The sequence below is a fragment of the Zonotrichia albicollis genome, chromosome 17 (genome assembly GCF_047830755.1).
Source record: "Zonotrichia albicollis isolate bZonAlb1 chromosome 17, bZonAlb1.hap1, whole genome shotgun sequence".
Lineage (NCBI taxonomy): Eukaryota > Metazoa > Chordata > Aves > Passeriformes > Passerellidae > Zonotrichia > Zonotrichia albicollis.
In genome coordinates this window covers 5,760,156-5,779,650 of record NC_133835.1, presented here as the reverse complement: position 1 = coordinate 5,779,650, position 19,495 = coordinate 5,760,156, and the positions used below count along the sequence as shown (strand labels likewise).

General features: G+C 40.2%; 1 long non-coding RNA gene across 6 annotated transcripts in view; it reads right to left on the bottom strand.

Moving 5' to 3' along the window:
• The window catches only part of LOC102073192 (uncharacterized), a 159,419-nt gene that overhangs the window by 63,994 nt on the left and 75,930 nt on the right, over nucleotides 1-19,495 (bottom strand). For all 6 annotated transcript variants that reach the window (XR_012583012.1, XR_012583017.1, XR_012583013.1 and 3 more), the window contains one exon: nucleotides 560-649. This is a non-coding gene — a long non-coding RNA (uncharacterized LOC102073192). The remainder of the gene's footprint in view (nucleotides 1-559; nucleotides 650-19,495) is intronic.

Sequence of the window (19,495 nt, the reverse complement as noted above, 5' to 3'; positions counted from 1 at the left end):
GGAGAGAGATTTATTGAAATAATGTGCAGAGCCCCACTCCAGCAGGGCAGGTTCAATAGCAGATGCTGACACTGGGTGTCCCTGCCCATTCCTGTGTGACATCCCTGCAGGCATCACAAGGCCGAGCATCCCAGGGCACTCTGAAGTGTTGGGGAGGATTCAGGTGAGGGATTTTGCTGTGAACCTTCCTGTGTGACCCTGGCACAGACCAGCCCAGGTCCCTTGGGAGAAGGATAACATCACACTGGAGACAGCAACATGGCAAGAGATACTAAAATATTCTCATTTCTGAAGTTATCAGAAAGCTGTTTAGAAGTGTTACAGTTCAGAGAAGCCCTTTTATTCTTCCTTAAGCAGGTTAAAAACCAAAAGAGATTTGGATGAAGATTTGTGCCTAGCTCTGAACTGCCTCTATTTCTGCTTGCTTTGTTTTACTCCTCTGGTCAATGTTTAGGATGAGAACAATTTATTTTGGGGTCAGCCTCAGCTTTCTTGTTCATGCCAGTTTATTTTGGACCAGATTGCTAAATCCATTTACATCCACACAGAGCATACTCACAATATTAAAGGGAAGAAGCTTCCTCTCAGCCTGAGGAGAACCTGCTGCCCACGAGCTCCTTCTCCTCTGGACCACAACCTTTGACTCCTCCTGTGGGGGAAAATGGAGAAATGCAATCAGGTGCAGAATTCCAACACCTCTCTCCGGGCTGCCAGACATCCAATTTCCAAGCAACCATTGGAAAATCTGTGTGGAATTTAATTTTTAATACAAAGCAACAAGGAACAGGAAAAGCCAGGGGTGAACTCAAGCCGTGTGTTACTCCTCCTCTGAGCCTTTCCAGGTGCTCTCCTCTGCACAGAGCAGGAGCTGTGGGGAGCTTCAGCATGCTTGGGGTGCTCTTACATTTTATTTTTATTATTTTAACTAAGAAACTAGCTGCTTGGTCCATTTGAGGAGGGTACAGCTTTGAGACAGATGTGGAAATAATCTGAAAACATGAGGGTCAGGCAATGGAACACTTCCAAGATTATATGAAACATTAGGCAAGTGAACGGAGAACATTTCTTTTCCCACCCCAATACTGGATTTCTCAGGCTTATCTTCATATCTGCATTATAACTGACCACTAATTGTGTTTCCCTCTGTATTTTTTTAGGCAGATCAAAAAAGTTCCAACCTAGACCCTCCCCTTTCAAACCAAAGAGTTGGTTTTTTCCACCTCTTGCACCAGCTGAGCAGCCAGGGGCTGGCTGCAATGCCACAGACACTGATGGACTGCAGGGACACGCTGCAAGCCCATGGACCTCTGGAAATGAAGATGAAATGAGGCTCCATTGTGTGCAGCACATTGATAAGATTTTGGCCCCCATTTCAGTGTGACCCAATAGGTTTAAATTGCTTCATTTCTCAGCCAGCCAAGAGCAAATGGGTGGTAGATGTGATATGGCTGTTCACTGGAAATCACCCTTGATTGATTTACCTTCTCCTCCTCGGCAGTGCATGGGCTCAGTGTGTGGCTGGGGCACATAAATTACAGAGGAAAAACCTTTTGTGGTTGTGTATAGTCTATATATGTTGTCACCCCATCAGAGGAGAAGCTTTTATGAAGTATTAGCTCTAAGTGTATACAGAATAGAAATGATAATTTTTATTTGCTTGTCAGAAGCTAAATCACATTTCAAAGTAATTTTTGTGCGTTAAAATCAAGTACAACTAAGTAACTTTGATTATTTTGTTTAGTTAAGGAAACAACCAGAAAATGCTGCTGCTGCTTATAAAAAACAAGAGAATTTTTAGGAGATTTTTTGTTTGTTTTTTGAAAACTAATAAGACTTGTGAACTTCAAAAGTTTTGAGTTTTCATTTAAAAAATTTCAAAAATTTGGTGTTTGCTTTTTCCTTTTTGAAAGAAGATACAAAGATGTTTCATTTTAATGTGTTTGCAGGAAAAAAAAAAGAAAAAAAAGAAAAGAAATTCCTACCAGCCCTGTTACATTCTTATTTCTGGGATTTGAGCTTATTTTTGGGGGCTGAGTAACAAGAGATTGGAGAACTTCTCCTAAAACTCATATTGGTGATTTAAACACTTCACTGTGATTGGAACACTGCCCTAATTCCAGACTGCAATACTCACACTGCCACCCCCTAGGATCAAGAACAGTCTCCTCAACCCAGATTTAAAAAAATTGGGATTAAAATCAGGGAATAAAGACAAAGGCCTGCCCATTTTCCCCAACCAAAGCACACCTGCCATAAATCACGGAGCATTACCATCACAACCTTTGGTAATTAATAATTACTAGCAAAAATTCCATCATTCATATCACTTTGGTGATAGAAGAAGGGAAATTGATATATTTTAACCATAAATTATTACTAATCCAATGCAATATGAACTTCTGTAGCATAAAGACCCTCCTGGCAAACCACTTCATATTCCACTGTTCATATCACTCTGGCGATAGAAGAAGGGAAATTGATATATTTTATCTATAAGTTATTACTCATCCAATGCAATATGAACTTCTGCAGCATAAAGACCATCCAGGCAAACCACTTCCAGTCAGGCAGGATCCCAACCAAGGCCTGCCCATTTTCCCCAACCAAAGCACACCTGCCATAAATCCCAGATCATTACCATCACAACCTTTGGTAATTAATAGTTAATAGCAAAAAATTAATAGCAAAAATTCCACTGTTCATAGCACCTAGGTGATAGAAGAGGGGATATTGATATATTTTAACCGTAAATTATTACCCATCCAATGCAATATGAACTTCTGCAGCACAAAGACCATCCTGGCAAACCACTGCCAGAAATCCCTGCCATTCTCCCAAGATCCCAACCAAGGCTGCCCATTTTCCCCAAGAAAAGCTCTGCCCTGAGCAAAGCACACCTGCCATAAATCCCAGAGCATTAACATCACAACATTTAATAATTAATAGTTACTAGCAAAAAATCCACCATTCATATCACTTTGGTGATAGAAGAAGGGAAACTGATATATTTTAACCATAAATTATTACTCATCCAATGTAATATGTGGTCCTGCAGCATAAAAGCTATCCTGGCAAACCACTGCCCTTCTCCCAGGATCCCAACCAGGGCCTGCCCATTTTCCCCAACCAAAGTCCTGCCTTGAGCAAAGCACACCTGCCATAAATCCCAGAGCATTACCATCTCTCAGCACCAACTGGTAATCCTGTGCTCAGGATGATGTATGGGCATTCACCAGCTCCCTCGCCTCCTGCACATGCCCCTTTCCCTCCCACAGGCATTTTTATGGTCTCCAGTGTCTCAGGCAGTGCAGCTCTCTGTGCCAGCTGTGTGACAGGAGCTGGTGGCAGCTGTCCCCTGTGGTGCTGGGGACAGGGGCTGCAGGAGCCAGGGTGTAATTAACGGGACAGTGGAATGGGTTTTGCCTCTCTGATTTCAATTAACCCCTCAACTTTGCCATGACAAGATCTCATGTTAGTTACCAACTAACTTCAGCAAAATCCAGATGTGATAACTGGTTAATCTCAGGGTACGGGGGGGTTTGACCAGGCTCTTCCCAGGTCACTTAATGCTCACCAAAAGGAAAAGGAGTAACTGTGGGGCTGAGGGTTTTATCAGAGCTGGAGTCTGATTTGTTCCCACTTCAAATCAATAATGGGAGAAAAATTCAGTAAAGAGACCCAGACAGATATATTAATGGCATTAAGGACACAGGCATTCAAAGCTTGCAAAACAGATTAGTGTAAACAGCCAGATAAACAAGAAGAAAGATCTTTGTTCAAGAAAGACAGAGATAAGCACAGAGCTGACATCAGAGAACAAACCAATCTGGCTATGTTAGGAATAGAGCTTCCCATTATTTGCTCATGTATTTTAGAGAGCACTTTTAAGTTTTAAAATCAGCACAGAGCTTTAGAGTTTCAATACAAGAGGTTCTTCTAAAATCCTCTATGAACAATAAAGATTTCTAGCCTACAACAAAGCTACAACTAAGAATTAATACGTCTCAAAAGAATGCAAATTTTTTAAATTAAACATTCTTTGCATTGTTCAACCTTTTAAATTGAGATACTGAAGAAAAAAAATCCTGGTTTTGCTGGCCTTTCTTTTCAATATAATTTTGTCACTTAAATTGTTGACCTTCTTTGGTTATTGGAATAGATTTAGTTCTGCTATCACTAATAGGGCTGCAATGGCCAGAGGATAAACTGTTATCACTTTGCCTATTGGCTTAAATTAATTTGTTCTTAATATTTAAGCAGTTATAAATGAGAAACTAATCTGAATTTATGATAGCAGACTGTGCATTTTCATGTGGTTGCAGTTACAGCAGCAGGTATGAGAGACACACAAAAGTGTTGAAGCAAAACCAAGGGTTACAGTGCAAAAAAGATTATAAATACCAGAAACTGTGACCAGACACAGAACATCTCAAGCAGATGTATTCCCCCATAAGCAATTTCAAGCAAATTTGAAAATAAAATCAGTGTTGATGACTGGATAATAAATCTCAAATACATTAATAAAAATGTAAGTTTAAAAAGAAAAAAAATGCAAAAATATTAAAAATTTATTTTAAAAAATCCCCTGATTGAACAGAGCAGACTATTGTCAACCACTACTAGGACTTGGCTGTGCAGTTCTTCATAGCTTAAATACCACAATTCATCAAATTAATTGCAAGCCTGCAAATTCCTTATTCATAGCATTAAATAACTGCATCTATTAAATAACTTCTTGCAATGAAAATCTCATTGCCTGGCCTGAGATCACGGTGTGTTTTTATCCTAATGGATTTAAAGCACCTACAGCAAACAAGAGCCAAAAGTCAAAGCAAAATAGAACACTTTCAATATGTAAGAAAATTCTTTCAGACACTTGAAGATGCCCATGTCAGAGCAGATTTCAGCTCCTTACACATTCCCAGCCCTATTAATAAAAGCTCAAATCCCAGTGAAAGAAGCATCTGGCTCTTCTCCCCTAATCAATAACATTCAGGAAAAGTCCCTTCTTCCAGCAGCAGCATAAATTACCAGATATATGCAAATAGACTTGCTAATGTTAATTGCCAGGGCTGATTGGTGATTAATTTTTTGATTATGATCAATCATTCCACAGGAATTTTAATAAGACATTCCAGGCAATCTGCAAATTGATAATAATTAGGGATCCCAACCGGTAACGCATCCACAGCCAAGTAAAACACATCCCTGTGATTGAGCAAAAAACAGGCTCCAGCTTGGGAGAAGAGAAAAGAAATGATCAAAAGCTCCAGAGCCTGCTGGGACAATGGTGTCATGTCTAACAAGAAGTTCCTTTTTTGCCATTTTTTAGGCAGGGTGGGCTTTGGGTCCTCTAGCACAACTGGCCACCTTCTTCGTGTGCCTCATGTGGCCAGAAATTAATGGGAGGTTCAGTTGTGTGACAATACCTTGGAAATATCACCTCAATTTGCAGATTTCCAGCTGGGAAAATAAACACAGGATTCCAAAAAAAACAGCCAAAAAATCTCAGAGCAGTCCTGCCAGACCTGCAGGGAACATGCCTAAAGGAAGGACACAATTAGATTTTTAGTCCCTAAAAATTAAAAAAAGGGCCAAACAGGAGTTCATACAGTATCTTTTTTTTCTTTCTTTCTAGCACACAGCAGGCAGCAGCACTAAATTTTTAGCAGCAAGAGAAATGTTTTCCTTGTATGACACTTGTTTGTGAACTTTATGGTGAAAGTTCAGACATTGCTGTAAATACAACAGCTCAAAATCCAACGTGATTAATAATATTTCCTTTTAAAAGGAATTTTCCAGCAAACATAAATGTCCTCCTACAACACAATCAACCCAAACACTGTTGTTGTGTACAAACCAGAAAGTGCAAGTGACTGGAAGAGGACATGAAGTTTTCTAAACTTTTAGAGCAAATGTTTGACTGCTCTGTGTTCAAATTGGGCACACAGACCTTGATACCTGCAAAGAGGAGCTTAAAAGGCATCACCTGCCTTCAAAAATGAGTGAAATGCAAGTGAGAGATGTAGAGGAGAGTAAATTAAGGGCACAATATATCTCAGCACTGCCCTGTCATGTTCAACTGATACTCAAAGCTTTTGAAATTTCTGTCTCCGTGGCCTAATTTTGATTTGCACAAAATACTCCTCTTTAAGTGTCAAGAATGGCATAAAGGAGTTTGAATATAAATGAAAATAAATCCCTGAGGTCTACAATTCTTTCTGTTCTTTCCCTGCTGCCAAATGGACCATTTTATGATGAGGTCCCATGTATTTGCTCTTTTATTTGAAGAGCTTGCAGTTAGTACAGCGTAAGTAGCTCAGCTTTTGCTTTTATTAAAAGGCAGAGTAGGATTAGCCCCAACTTTTATGTTAAATTTTCTGACACAAGTTAATTTTCAGTTGAATCTTATTTTTTCCCAGGAAATATCTTCTTCCTGAATAAGTCAAATTTTCATCAAGACACAAAAACATGGTTTTTACAAAGTGCAGTTTTAAGTGAAGCTTTTAAACAAATAGGGAAATATTTTCTTTTTTTCCCAACAGCTTCAATAGGAAAATAAATGCCAAGCAGTACAGAAGTGTGTGCTTGCTGTCTTTCTCATATAGCAAATAAGAAATGCTTTCAAGCAACACATATTGCTGTGGGGTTTAACTACAAAATTATTTTTATCGAGGTGTTTTTAAAATCTTGGCTCCATTCTTTCCTTAATCTTCTAATTTCTAGCCAGTTTCAAGAATTTTAGGCACTTATAAAGGGAATTTACTGGTCACAGCCAGCACAGATAAACACAAGGAGTAAACACAAGCATGTACCAAAGGAATTTACCTTAGACAAACCCAGCCCAATTCTTTTCCAGAATAGTCAGGAACAATTGCACCGTTAAATTGATATATTTGATAAACATATTAGGCCCTTAATTTTTAAATCAACATTCACTATTTTTTTTTTTTAATTCTGCATATTTTCTTAAACCAAATAAATTAAAAAATGTTTAAGTTCCCTGTTCAGCTGGGGTTCCTCACTGCTCCCTTTATAAATCTCTCTCAGGAAAACTGAAATGCTGACATGTTCCTTGGATTTGGTCTGTCATTCTTCTCCAGCTCCTCGCACTTGTACAATTCACAAGGTCACGAGTACAAAATGTGCTTGTTAACTTACACAAGAATAAAGCTGTCAGATGGGCTGAGGACTCCTTGTGTACCAGTTTGGTGAAATATGATTATCCAAGCTGTAAAATGGATAAACCTATTAAATTAATAAATCTGCTGCCCTGAAGACTACGACTAATGTCGTTGCCTTACCTACAAGGCACCCTTTCTTAAATTAATACTTGATAAAGGAGTAAATCTTTTAAAGACACACACTAAAGCTTTGCATTGAAGAGTTATCTTTTGTGTTACAAACTGTAAGTACTTTTTACTGCAATGGATGTAAGTGAGAGGAAATGAATTCCAGGGAAAAAAAAAAAGGAGCCTTAGAAAATGTTATTACCCAGCTAACGCTGTGGGCTGCTTCTTATCTGTACACAACTAATCACATCCCTGTTTCTTTTTTTATTCTAATGTGTGAGTGGATTTTACTGCTCATGAAAGTGAAGGATAATTAGTAGGGTAGTGGATAAAGTGGAAGGCCACTGCTTTATCAAAGGCAGATTGGGTCAGCTACACATAGGCAAAAGAAATCATGATTCTCTTCTTTCAGCTGCTCTGATTTATTACTCTCAAGGTCCAACAATGAAGTTTCACATCAGGGGAGAGAGAAAGAAAAAGAGTTTCAAAGGGTTCATCCTTCTTGACTTCTTAGAAAGCCTTTAGCATATTGTGTTTGTTAGAGCCCAATATCACTGTTCTTTATGATTATTAATAGTCTATTACACAGACAACCTCAGAGAAACAGAAAACCACTCTACAAGGCACCCACCAAATATAGGCCAAGACAAAATATCTGTCACTGAGACTTTACAGTCTAAAATAAAATCTTAAAAACTGGAAGGGAAATGAGCACACACATACAAAGGAGCTGCTTTAAGATCACATAGCAACCAAGCAGCAAAAATATGGAACAGAAAACAGATTCCCTGATCCACCCCAGGACCCACTGATAAACTTGTACTGCAATAATGTTAAAAATGAGACAAAAATAAAATCTCAGTGCATCCAAAGGCATCCAACATGTTGCTCCAAACTCAAAAGTGAATTTGTAAAAGGAAACAGGAAATGAAAACTAAAGAGGGTTGACATGATTACGGGGTGTTAATAAGAAAAGACATAAGCCAGGGGCCTTGATGTACAACTAGACAACAAGAGGTTACGTTTGGAGTCAGGGCTATGCTAATTTGCAAACTTGGGTCCATTTCATTAAGTGAGCTGAGAGACAGGCTGTCTCAGTCCAGCAGAGAGGGATCTCATTATCCATGTAGGGAGCAAGAGATAAGAATCTTTTAATAATTGCTGGGAAGTTTTTTTTTTTATGATGATATGGAATGCCAATTTATGCCTCTCCACTCAATGTGGATAAAAACCAGCCTCCTTCACAGTTCAAACCAGCCCCCCCCAGGCTGTGGCCATTAGGACAGGGAGGGAAAACAGAGACTCATACAGAGCTTGCCCGGGAGACCAATGCTGCAAAACTCCATTAAATGCACTTCATATTGGGAACATGTTTGTTTATGGTGCTTGGAATACTTTGCCAAGGCTTTTTACTTAATTTTTAATAGCTGTAGGACTTAGGAACAAATCCAAACCTCAGTGCAGCCAATGGGCAGGACTGCTACTGACAACTGGCCTTTGGATCAAACCCTTTACTCACTCCTTCTCAAGGAATGGCTCTGAATTGACACTTTTGGAAAAAGTTGAAAAGCTTATATTACTTTGGCAAAAGCATTGTTTGCAGTGCTTTCCCTTTGTCCCACTCTCCAAAACACAACCATGGCAGCCCTGAGAAAGGAGCTCTCTGGCAGGCAGAGGTTTGTGCAGCTACTCCCTTCCCTGCTATGAGTCTTCTGCCCACTTCAGGCTGAGCACAGCGCAGATTTTGTGATAGGGACAAGTTTAGCCTATGAGGGACTGATTTTGAGAGACTTGTGCCTTTTACAGGACAGCACCAAGCACAGTTCTGACCAACTCTAAAAGCATTTGTGTAAAAAACCAGGGGTAAAGTTAGACAAGGTGGCATGCTCATGTTTTACTACATAGTATATGCTAAAATCTGAGATACTGACAAAAACAGAACAAAATCACACAAATAGCATTAAACCTTTAAGAGTAAACTTTTCCCTCTGCACAAACTTGCACTGCAAGGAAAGGAGGAAGCTGAGCTGTTCCCACAGCCAAATCTGTTCATTTGCTGAAGTCCCTGGGTTGGACTGCACATTAGTGTTGGAAAACACTGTCCAGGGAACTCTGAAGCTGTGCTTATCTCTAAAGCTGGCTGCAGGATTTGTTTTTATGCACTGGGTCAAGCTAAGGGCTACGTAAAACTTATCTATCTCCTCAGCAGGAACTAAATTATAAGGCTCTCTTTAGCTGACCTTGCCTCTCTTCCCAGTTTCTGGCTGTTCATGACCCATCTTTAATTTCCCTCATGCCCATTTGCTATTGGAAGTCATTTGGCCAAAATCTTAAAATCTTTTGTGAAAGGCATTGCCAGACTTCACTTAGATATGACTAGAGACAGGAGGATTGACAAAAAGAAAACTGATTTTTTTAAATAAAAATTTCACGTTCTGGGTCCTTAATTTGATGGGAACAATGTAAGAATCACCTATTCTTATGTTGTTCCCATCATCATCATCATCGTCATCATTATTATTATTATTATTATTATTATTATTATTATTATTATTATTATTTATTCACAGATACTCACCCAGGATGACAACAGTGCCTTCTGCAAGCATGTAATGGTATTTACATTTAAGGAAAAAAGATAAGGAAGTGCTAGTTTAAGTGTGCTCCCAAGGACAAGGTTAGTCCAGGGAAATCCAGACATGTGGGGAGAGGAGCAGAGGCAGCAGTGACTCAGCAGGGCACACATTTCTCCCTGGAGAGTGTGTGGCTGCCCTGGCACAGCTCTCAAGACATGCCAAGCCACCAGAAAGTGTCCCATGCCAACCCTCAGATTGATGCTGCAGCACAGCCCCTCCTCTTCCTCACAGCTGGAAGAAGAGTATGAGATTTACACACTGAGAGCATCTTCTCACAGCATCACTGATGGGCCTGATGCAAACTGCTTTTAAGCAGCTGCTGTTCAGTCCTCTAAACCAACAGTGCCCACCAGCAGTATCCCATCCCTCAGGGGTGTGAGGAAATTCAAAAAATGCTTCAGGAGATTATGCCCAGCCAATATTAAATGGCTCTAATGGAGTTTACACCACACCAGTCCTCTTAAATGTCCAAATGTGCCCTGTAAAGACTCAGGGACTCTGCAGAGAAAGTCTTGGTCACTGGGCAGCATAAGCACTGGCTGGAAGCACCAGCCTTGCACTTGCAAAACACCCGGAGTTCTTGATATCTTAAGAGTTCTCCTATACAGTGATGTTTGAAATTCCCCTTTCTAAATATTTCTAATGCACTGGAAAAGCCTCTATACTAGCCATTGTTGTGTGAGCTTTCATTACTTGTGAGCTGAAGTAACCATATAACATAGTTTCAACCTTGGAGAACATTTCAGTAAATATCGATCAAGCCAATATGCAAATTCTTTCACTTTTTCAGCTTTTTTTTTTTCCCCACTTCTATGCAATTGCTGTATTGTATCACATTACCCATCACTTTTAAGAGCTTCCATCTCCCAGTCCTCCTAGCTAAGCATATTACAAGCCTTGCTTTGTCATCAAAGACCTCATCATGGTAAAACACATGGTGATCTGACCAAGTGGATTAATGAATTCCACTTAGGGGCTTGTGTGAATTTACTTTTGTTTTTGAATTAGGTCACGAAATTTCAGCCCAGGTATTTAAAGAAGAAAAACTAAAATTCATAATGTGACACTCCTGAGGCTTCACTCTGGTTCCTTTACTCTCTTCTGTCTACTGCCCACAGGTTCCTGTTTTGAAGTTAGGAAGGATATATCCAAGTTACCTTGGCCTGAATTTATTTGCAGTGTACTGAGATAAAAGTTCAGCTGTAATATAATTGGAATTAAGTGGGGTAATAGGCTCCAGATTTTTTAAAACATATTAAAAGGAGATTTCTCTTTCTCTCTGCTTATGCCTCATAATTACAATATGAATTTAAGGCACTATAAAATTAATAGAACCCTGACTGGTGACTGAAGTCTCCTACACAGGCAGACAGACAGCCTGTCCCTGCCTGTGCCCTCCAGCTGTGACTGTAACCCTACACATGATAACAACACCTTTACCTCTAGGCAATCTCATTTATTGACCCTTTAAGATGAATGTTAAAAGACCAATTGAAACTAATAATGTGTAATGCTTTCTGTGAGCTCAAACCTGGACCATACACAGAAGATTTTAAATTACTCACCCCATTACATGCCACAGAAAAGCTGTGGGAAAATCACCCTGTACTATTAATTTTATATATATATATATGTATGTACGTATGTATGTATATACACATACAGGGAGATTTGCAAGCTGGAAGTGTAGATATTGCAAATTCACCTTTATCCTATGATGGGTATGGTTTGATATCTGGTTTTAGGGAAGTTTTAGTAAATTTGAATAATAAAACCAGTTTTCTTGTTTCATTTCCTTGTAAGATATTTTTGACCTGATGCTGCTGTGCAAGCAGGTCAGGGCAGAGTGGGCCATGGTCTGGAGATGTCACGGCCACTGTCCCATGGCCCTGAGGCTCTGAAAAGGATGCACTGTGCATCTAGGTCCACTTAGGAAAAAAAATCTTCTGTTTTTTGTGCTCTCATTTCACAAATAGGTGTGGTCATAGCTGGAAGGCAGTGGCTGTGTGTTCTGAATGCAAGAGAGAGGAGATGGAAAAGGAGGCTCTTGTTAGCAGATTGAGAAGATAAGATTTGTGTCCAGCCATGTACCTGTGAGATGTACAAGTAAACCAGGTCTGTGCACAGGCATATTCACTCAAATGTAGGATATGATATAATTATAGCCAATTAAATCATTTTCCCTAAGATGCTCTTTAGAAATCAAGTTGTTACTTATTCATCAGGCTGTCAGTAAACACAACTCTCTCACACACAACATGTTTAACTTCTGCTCAGGTTACATTACTTGAACACAATCCTCATGGTAATTAATGACAGCTCTATCAGTTCCCAGCTTTTCCAGACAAACAAAACAAACAAACAAAAATAATAATTTAGGGAATTTTCCTTTACCCATTTGAGAAAGAGAAGTCTTAGTTAGTTTGGTTTCTTTACTTACTCTATATTCAATACAATTTCTACAAGTGGGGAGAAAGTCACTCTGACCCCACTCCTGGGAATCTCAGTCATGCCAGCACCTTCAGGTTAGGGAATAGATCATAAACAAGAATTGAGAAGTTCAGCTTTACAGAGTTCAAGGCGTGCTTTGCTATATATGCATTTGAAAGTGACTCCTATTCACTTAAAAAAAAAAAAAAAAGAATATATATGCCCATTTGGTTCACAAGCATACTTATTTTTACCAGTTTATATATATATATATATATATATATATATATATATATATATATATGTATATTCTTACATGTCCTGTAAACACATACAAGTGAGCAAGTGAGCCCTGGGCCTGCAGCTCCGGTTGTTAAGTTAGTTCTGGCTCAGGTTTTTTTCTGAAGTTATATCTACAGTTTTCCCTTGCATCAGGCAGTTCTTTCAGAGGCACTTTGTTTTTCAGCCACAGATGAATAATGATGCTTTGCCTGGTCCAGAAATGTCAAGTGGACTACTGAGAAGTGTGTTTTGGGATGGTCCTGGCAATAGCATCACTAAAATCCAGCATGCAAAGCTGAAAGGCTGTCTTAGCTCCTCTACAAGTTGGGCTTGTCCTCAGCATCTACCAGCTAGGCCCACTTTAATTCATCACAAACAGCTTCTGTCTTTATCCTAAAAAAGTCATGGAGCTCAAACAATGTTATTTAACCTCCTGTGCCCTCTGCCCATATTTCTACCAGCGCCAGACTCCCGCAAACTCATTCCAAAAAGCCACACGTTACCCAACCAGAGCTGCCTAAGGAAAGCATTCAGGAGTGTTTATGGGGCAGCTGAAGTGTAATGATTTAGTAGATGTTTATAAATGTTTATACTGTACAGATTAACATTCCCCAGGGGGCCTGTAATGAAGAGAGTGCTCCAACTGGAATCAAACCAGCCCAGGCTGAACGAGCATGAATGAATCCTGCTGGCCTACCCTCACGAGCTGTTTACTCAGTTTGAACGGATTTCCTCCATCCATGCTCCTTCAGCATTTTATTTTGGGAGAGGCAGTACAGGAATCTGGTGTCAGAAGGAGCACAGTTTGGAAATACACGTTAGAAAATCCAGCCCATCTCTTGGATCGCAGGAATTATTCACAAATTGCACCAGACAAAAGAACAAAGAGCCCAACCCCTGGGCTGTGGAAGTGGAGGCTGAAACTCCTGATGACTTCAAAGGGAGCTGGGTCTCTCTCTCAGAACCTGGATTTTAAACATAATTTCCAAGTGTAAACACTGGCAATCATACAGAAGCAGCCAAGCCCTGCTACTGGGCCTTGGCTTTTACAATTTGTTTCACATTAGGCCACTATGGCCAAAAATGTGACTGCAGGTAGTGAGATATTGTGCTGGAGATTCCCAGAAATGGCTGGTGAGAGAAATACTGAGTTATTGTGGTGGCAGCTTCACCCAGTGTCTCTTTGAAGGAGATGGGCAGCTTTTATTCAGAGTAAATGTAGGAGCAACTTCAGTTTGTTCAGTGATGGCTCAAAGAGTGAAAATATCTGTTCCTGGTAGTGGCTGCATGAAATAGGTTTCAAATTGCCATGGGTTTAACAGCATGAGAACCAAACTTAAAAATTAAGACTGGGAACTGGTGGATGAAGCTGGGCCTGTGCCCCAGGAAGCAATGAGCAAAACAAACAAAGGTTCTAAAAGATACTAACCATGTAATGACCAGGGGAAGTAAGAGTGGAAGATAATTTCTCTTAGGTATGGTGCCAAGTGGAAAAAAAAAAAAATCAGCCTTTGAAATCACAAGTGAAGAAACAAACCCCTCTGGATTTCTGCTGTGGTCAGGAGAGTAAGATTTTTGTACATGACACATGTATATATTCAGAGAGTGAATCATCCCAAGGGGGCCAGGGAAGGGTGGGAAAAAATCAGAAAGGATCATGGCATGGCCTTAGTCAGCATGGACTAAAGAGTGGTCAGAAACACCAAGCAGAAATCTGTGTCTTCTGCTGCCAGTGGATTTGTGCAGAGGGCTTTTTCCCAGTGGTGCTTTTTCTTTTGCTGCTGTGATAAGATTTCTCCATTCTCCAAAAGTTATCCTACCTCTGACTCTGATAGTGACATTCCTGCATAAAGCAAACAGCAGCATGATGCACTTCAGGTGTTCTCAAAATAAAATACCAAATATTCCTTACAAACTCTTAAACCACAGCACTGGAAGCTGAAAATGTGTGCTGTGATTCTGGATTCATCTCCAGTCTCTAAGAGAGATGGAGAGAGCTCAAGACATAAAAAAATTACTTTCAATGGCTCTCTGAGATGTTTTTAAAGGCTCAAAAATAGGTTTGCTTTGAATCTTGAATGGACACAGTGGACAAAGGCAATTTTGTTTGCAGAGGTTTATTTGCCCATCTCATGAAGCTGTCTGAGCTCATTACAGCTGTTGGCAAACACTCCTGGTACAAGTTCTGTGCTGCAACCCCACCTGGGTCTTTAGAGCAGTGGAAAAGACAGATATTTGAAATCTTCTAGAGCACAGTAAACATCAGGTAATTAGCTGCAGCAGATTTACAGAGTAGGAGAGGCTCACGAGAGCCCTGAAATGAAAGCAAAAAATGCCTCCTGGAACTAATTTTAGAGTGGCTCCAAGTATTTAATCCTGCAAATTATTGCCAGTGAGGAAACATCAAGGTACTGCTGGATCTTAATAGTGGCAAAGCAGCAGGAATGGTTCACCCTGAGCTGCCTCCTGCTGAAGGCTAAGCAATCAGCCACGCTCTACACCCCTCACAAGGTGCAGGGGCAGCTCTGTTTTGTTGCCAGTGACTTGCAAAATGGGATTGTTCCTCTCTTCTTTGTGTCTGGGAAGGATCCTTTATCAGAGAAGCCAACTCAGCCCTACTTCGCAGAGAATAAGGAAGAGGAGAGCAAGCACTGGGGTGCCGACAGCATCCCCCACTGCATCATGCTGGACCCCTCTCCCATGGAGGCTCTCCATCCTTCAGAAAGCAGGGAAGGGCTTGTAGAGGGACAGAAAGATGCAGAGCACTTTACCCTTTCCTAACTAGGACCTGTCCCATTTGGGAAGATGCCTTTCTGATTCCTTGCTCTGCTCATGAGTCCTCATGAATGAAGCTGGGGAGATTGGATTTATTCTTTTATCCCTCCAGAAGCCAGTTTCTCCTGTGTGAAGAAAATAAATGTCAAACTTGTGAGGACTGCTTTTAGCAACAAGAAATACCAGGTATGAAACCAGAAACAGATTTCTTAGGGTCTCAAGCCCTATTTGCCCTCACAGACATCTTCAGATCTCCAAACCCCTTCTGTATTTTTACCAGACGTCTTGTGAGGAAAAAAGGAAACTCCATGTTTCTTCCCAGTGGGAAGATACTCAAGAATCCTGTTGCTGTGATGGTTAAAAAGCCCTTCATTTACTTTCCAGACAGAATTTATTCATAGCCAATTAATACCCTTCCGTTCTTGTGCCAAAATATTCTTCCATCTTTAATAAGTACTCTGTCTAGCTCTGTGAGAGCTCTGCACTTGATTGCTTCAGGATTTAGGAGTTCCCTCTTCCACAAGCCATAGGAAGAACAGTTCATAACAGAATGTGCTGCAGTTCCCCATGCAAATTTTGCAGGACCCCATCCAGGTCCATGAAAGAATCCAAGCACTAATCTCAAAACTATTTCCACTTCCAGCTCTACCAGCTGTAAAGCTTTTCTCATAATTTAAAAACAAAGGGCAGGCAATGAGTTACACCTCAACATTTGCTTGAAAACTGTTTCCCAAAAAGGAGAAATTGTCATTCCAAAAACCCACCAGGCACCCAGAAGTTTTTCCTTTGCAGAGACCAGAATCAAGATCTTGCACATTTCTTTGAACAAGAATTTTTGGACTCAGATTTTGTTTCTTTTTAGGTACAGGTATCCTTTTGCACATGCACCCCTTATATCTGCAAAACCAAGTGATCAAAACATCAGAACTGTTAAACATAAACCCTTACTCATCTGTATTATGAGTCATTCTTTAAATAGAGGATTATGCCTTGTTTTCCACCAGATTCTACCTCAGGATGGACAGTGTTCACTTAATAAGCAGATATTCAATATTTTGTTACAGTGCCATTATTCAGTGTGTGGCTTGGGGCCTCATTTACCACATACTACTCCAAACCTGCCTGGAAGACACAATTGCTGATTTTCTTGTGAGTTTTTCTAGGGCTCTTATCAGTATGGCATATGAGTGTTTCACAGCCCTCGTTTCTCCTAACAACACCCTGTAAGACGAGAGGATATTATTATTCTTGTTTAACAGATGGCAAACTGAAACACAAAGAGATTCAGGTCAAAACATTCTGCTAGAGTTGAGTCCCCAAACTGAGATGTCTGGGAATTGATTTCTCAGAATGTTTAACATTGTACAGCATCATATGTCAGGAGAAAGCACTGGCAGTCTACTCTGCAAATGGAAACATGGAAAGCGAAATAAAATTAATAGCCAGTTGGGAAGAATTTAGTGCAAATCGACTTCTCTGAGACTGGATGAAAGTTTTGCAGGATTCAGATGCTTGAACCATGAGATTTCACATTTTCTTTTCAGCTCTCTGCCTTTTACTGTGCTCTCCCAGCAAAACCAGGCAAAGTTCACCAGGCATCTGCCTCCTCCTGCTCTGACTCATGTCCTGAGCTGCTCCACCTTCTGAACTGAATGAGACCAGGGTCCTCTGCTAAATATAGCACATGGTCAAGTAATTAAAGACTAGACCAAGCACAGGTACAAAGGGAAGCCAAATAAACACTTTGCAGGAAACCCTAATTTCATGATTTCCCGATACCCATTTCTAAATAATAAGCTTTTCAAGGAGAACAGTCTCCCTTACACATATGTGTATATATATGAAATATAAATTTTATATACAAATGTAATTTTAAACTAAAATAGAAATTTATTTTACATATGATAAATACATAAAATAGGATAGAAATGTTATTATATATGTATGATAATATAAACTTATGTATACTTATACTCTTGCTCCTGATTCATAATCAGTCAAAATTTTCCAAAGACTGGAAAAGCTACCTGGTATGGTATATTACACCAAAATGAATAAAGTTTTCAGTTTTAAATTAAAGGCAAAAAAAATCTGTTCAATAGGTTTCAATTCAGCCTTCTGACTGTGTCTTTCTGTTTCAGGAAATCAGGATACATGTGCCTGGGTAAATCAGAACCACTTGCATTTTATAACATTCCCTGTTGAAGCAGTATGCAGAAGCAGAACTCCAAATTTCCAGTATTCAGGAAATTCAGTTATTTCATAATTTCATTTCATTTTGAATCATGGGAATACCTATGCCTCCCTTTTCTCAAACTTCCAAATTCCCTTAAAATTTTATTTGTGTTGGGTTTAAATTGTTTTAAATAAATCAACCAGAGCTGATACCAGCACTGGAAATTTTAATGTGAATATTTGGAGCTTGACAGAGTTACAAGGAAATAAAGAAGCCTGGAAAGTTTCAAGCAATTCTTGTTACAAGCACAACACCAGCTATTTCTAAAATACCACTGCAGTAGCATTTACATTTTGGAAATAAAAAACTTATTAAATGTGCTATGTGTTATTTTCAATACAGTGATAGTCAGGAATATATCCTCATTTTCCAGGTACTTTTAGAACTTAGAACAGAGTGAGGAGTGGAGCTCTGTTCTTTCCTCACACACAGGTCTGTCTCTTTTCATAGACTCATGAAAAAAAGAATTGAATCTGAATTTTTTTAACCTAAAGGATCAGCCAATTTACCAACTTGTGTAAGGTGGAGCAGCAGGTCTGAGCTGCCATCCAGCAATGGACTGAGGGCAGAGCCAGCCCACCTCAGCTCCCAGCACAGAACGCACACTGGTGGCCCGATCAAGGGGACATTTAAGAGATGAACCCGGGGCATAGGCTAATTAAATGCCATAGAAAGTTAGCCTGGCAGTTTCACTGATTAATATTTTGCTCGTTGTTTTCTTATCAAGGGGATAAGAGCGGCAATTTGACTCAGCCACCTTTGAAGGATGCGCTAGGCCTTGTGTGAACCTGGGCTTCTCCCAGTTCCCAAAGGGGAAGTCATGAGAACTGTTTAATCAAAAAAAAAAAAAAAACAAAAAAACCCAAAAAAACAACAACAACAACAAAAGAAACAACCCAAAAAAAACCCAAAAACTCTATGTCAGGACATTCTATTTTGAAGGGAGGAGAGCAGCCAGAGCTCAGCCCTCAGCTGAGCAGGGCCCTTTCCGTAATGCTGGGGCAGCGCAAACCGCTCAGCGTGGCCGCTGCCAGCAGCCAGCCAGCGAGGAATTCCCCTGTCATGAGGGCCATGACTCACACGTGCCCCTGCTGCTCCTCTCCCTCAGATCCTGGGCCATGCTTGTGGTCTGGGATGTGTCAGGAGAAAGGAGCTGGCAGGGCTCTCCTCTCTTACACAACCCCGCTGTCCCTGCCCAGAGGCACGCTCCACCCAGGCCAGGGAGCTGCTGCAGGTGGCATGGGCTACAAAACCCTTCTGCAGTTGACATTTCCTTTCTCTCTTCCTTTTCCTTAACCCTTCTGCTCCTCTGGAGCAACCAGGCAGCTCCTGAGCAATCACAATGCTGTTGTAAAAGTCATCCCGTAAAAAAGGGGATTTTAGCATCGGTTTTAGCGGTGTAAAAGAGGCTCCACACAGAGCAGAGCTGACACAGGTATGGAGATCCCTCATCAGTTTTGCTCAATAAATTCACAGCAGAGCTGCTGCCACTGCAGCGTGAGCAGTTTGCAACATTTGTATTTGTCCTCTGGCTATTTATTACCGTGTTTTTCACAAGGCCTTTTAATGCCTTCAGGAGTAATTTATGGGGACAGAATAGCACGAAAAGAGCAGATCCCACTTATTTAAATCTCTAGATGATGAAAATCACATGAGAAGAGCAGGTTTCACATTGTTTCCTCTCCATAAATGGCTTTCTGAGGCAGTAAAAGCCATGTAAAAGCAAACATAAACACAGTGCAAACACCAAGATATACAGGTTGGTTTGGACTTATCCAAACACTGCCCAGAGATTTTCAGGTTTTTTCAGATTTGGGTTCTGTTTTGTTAACTCATTCCATAAA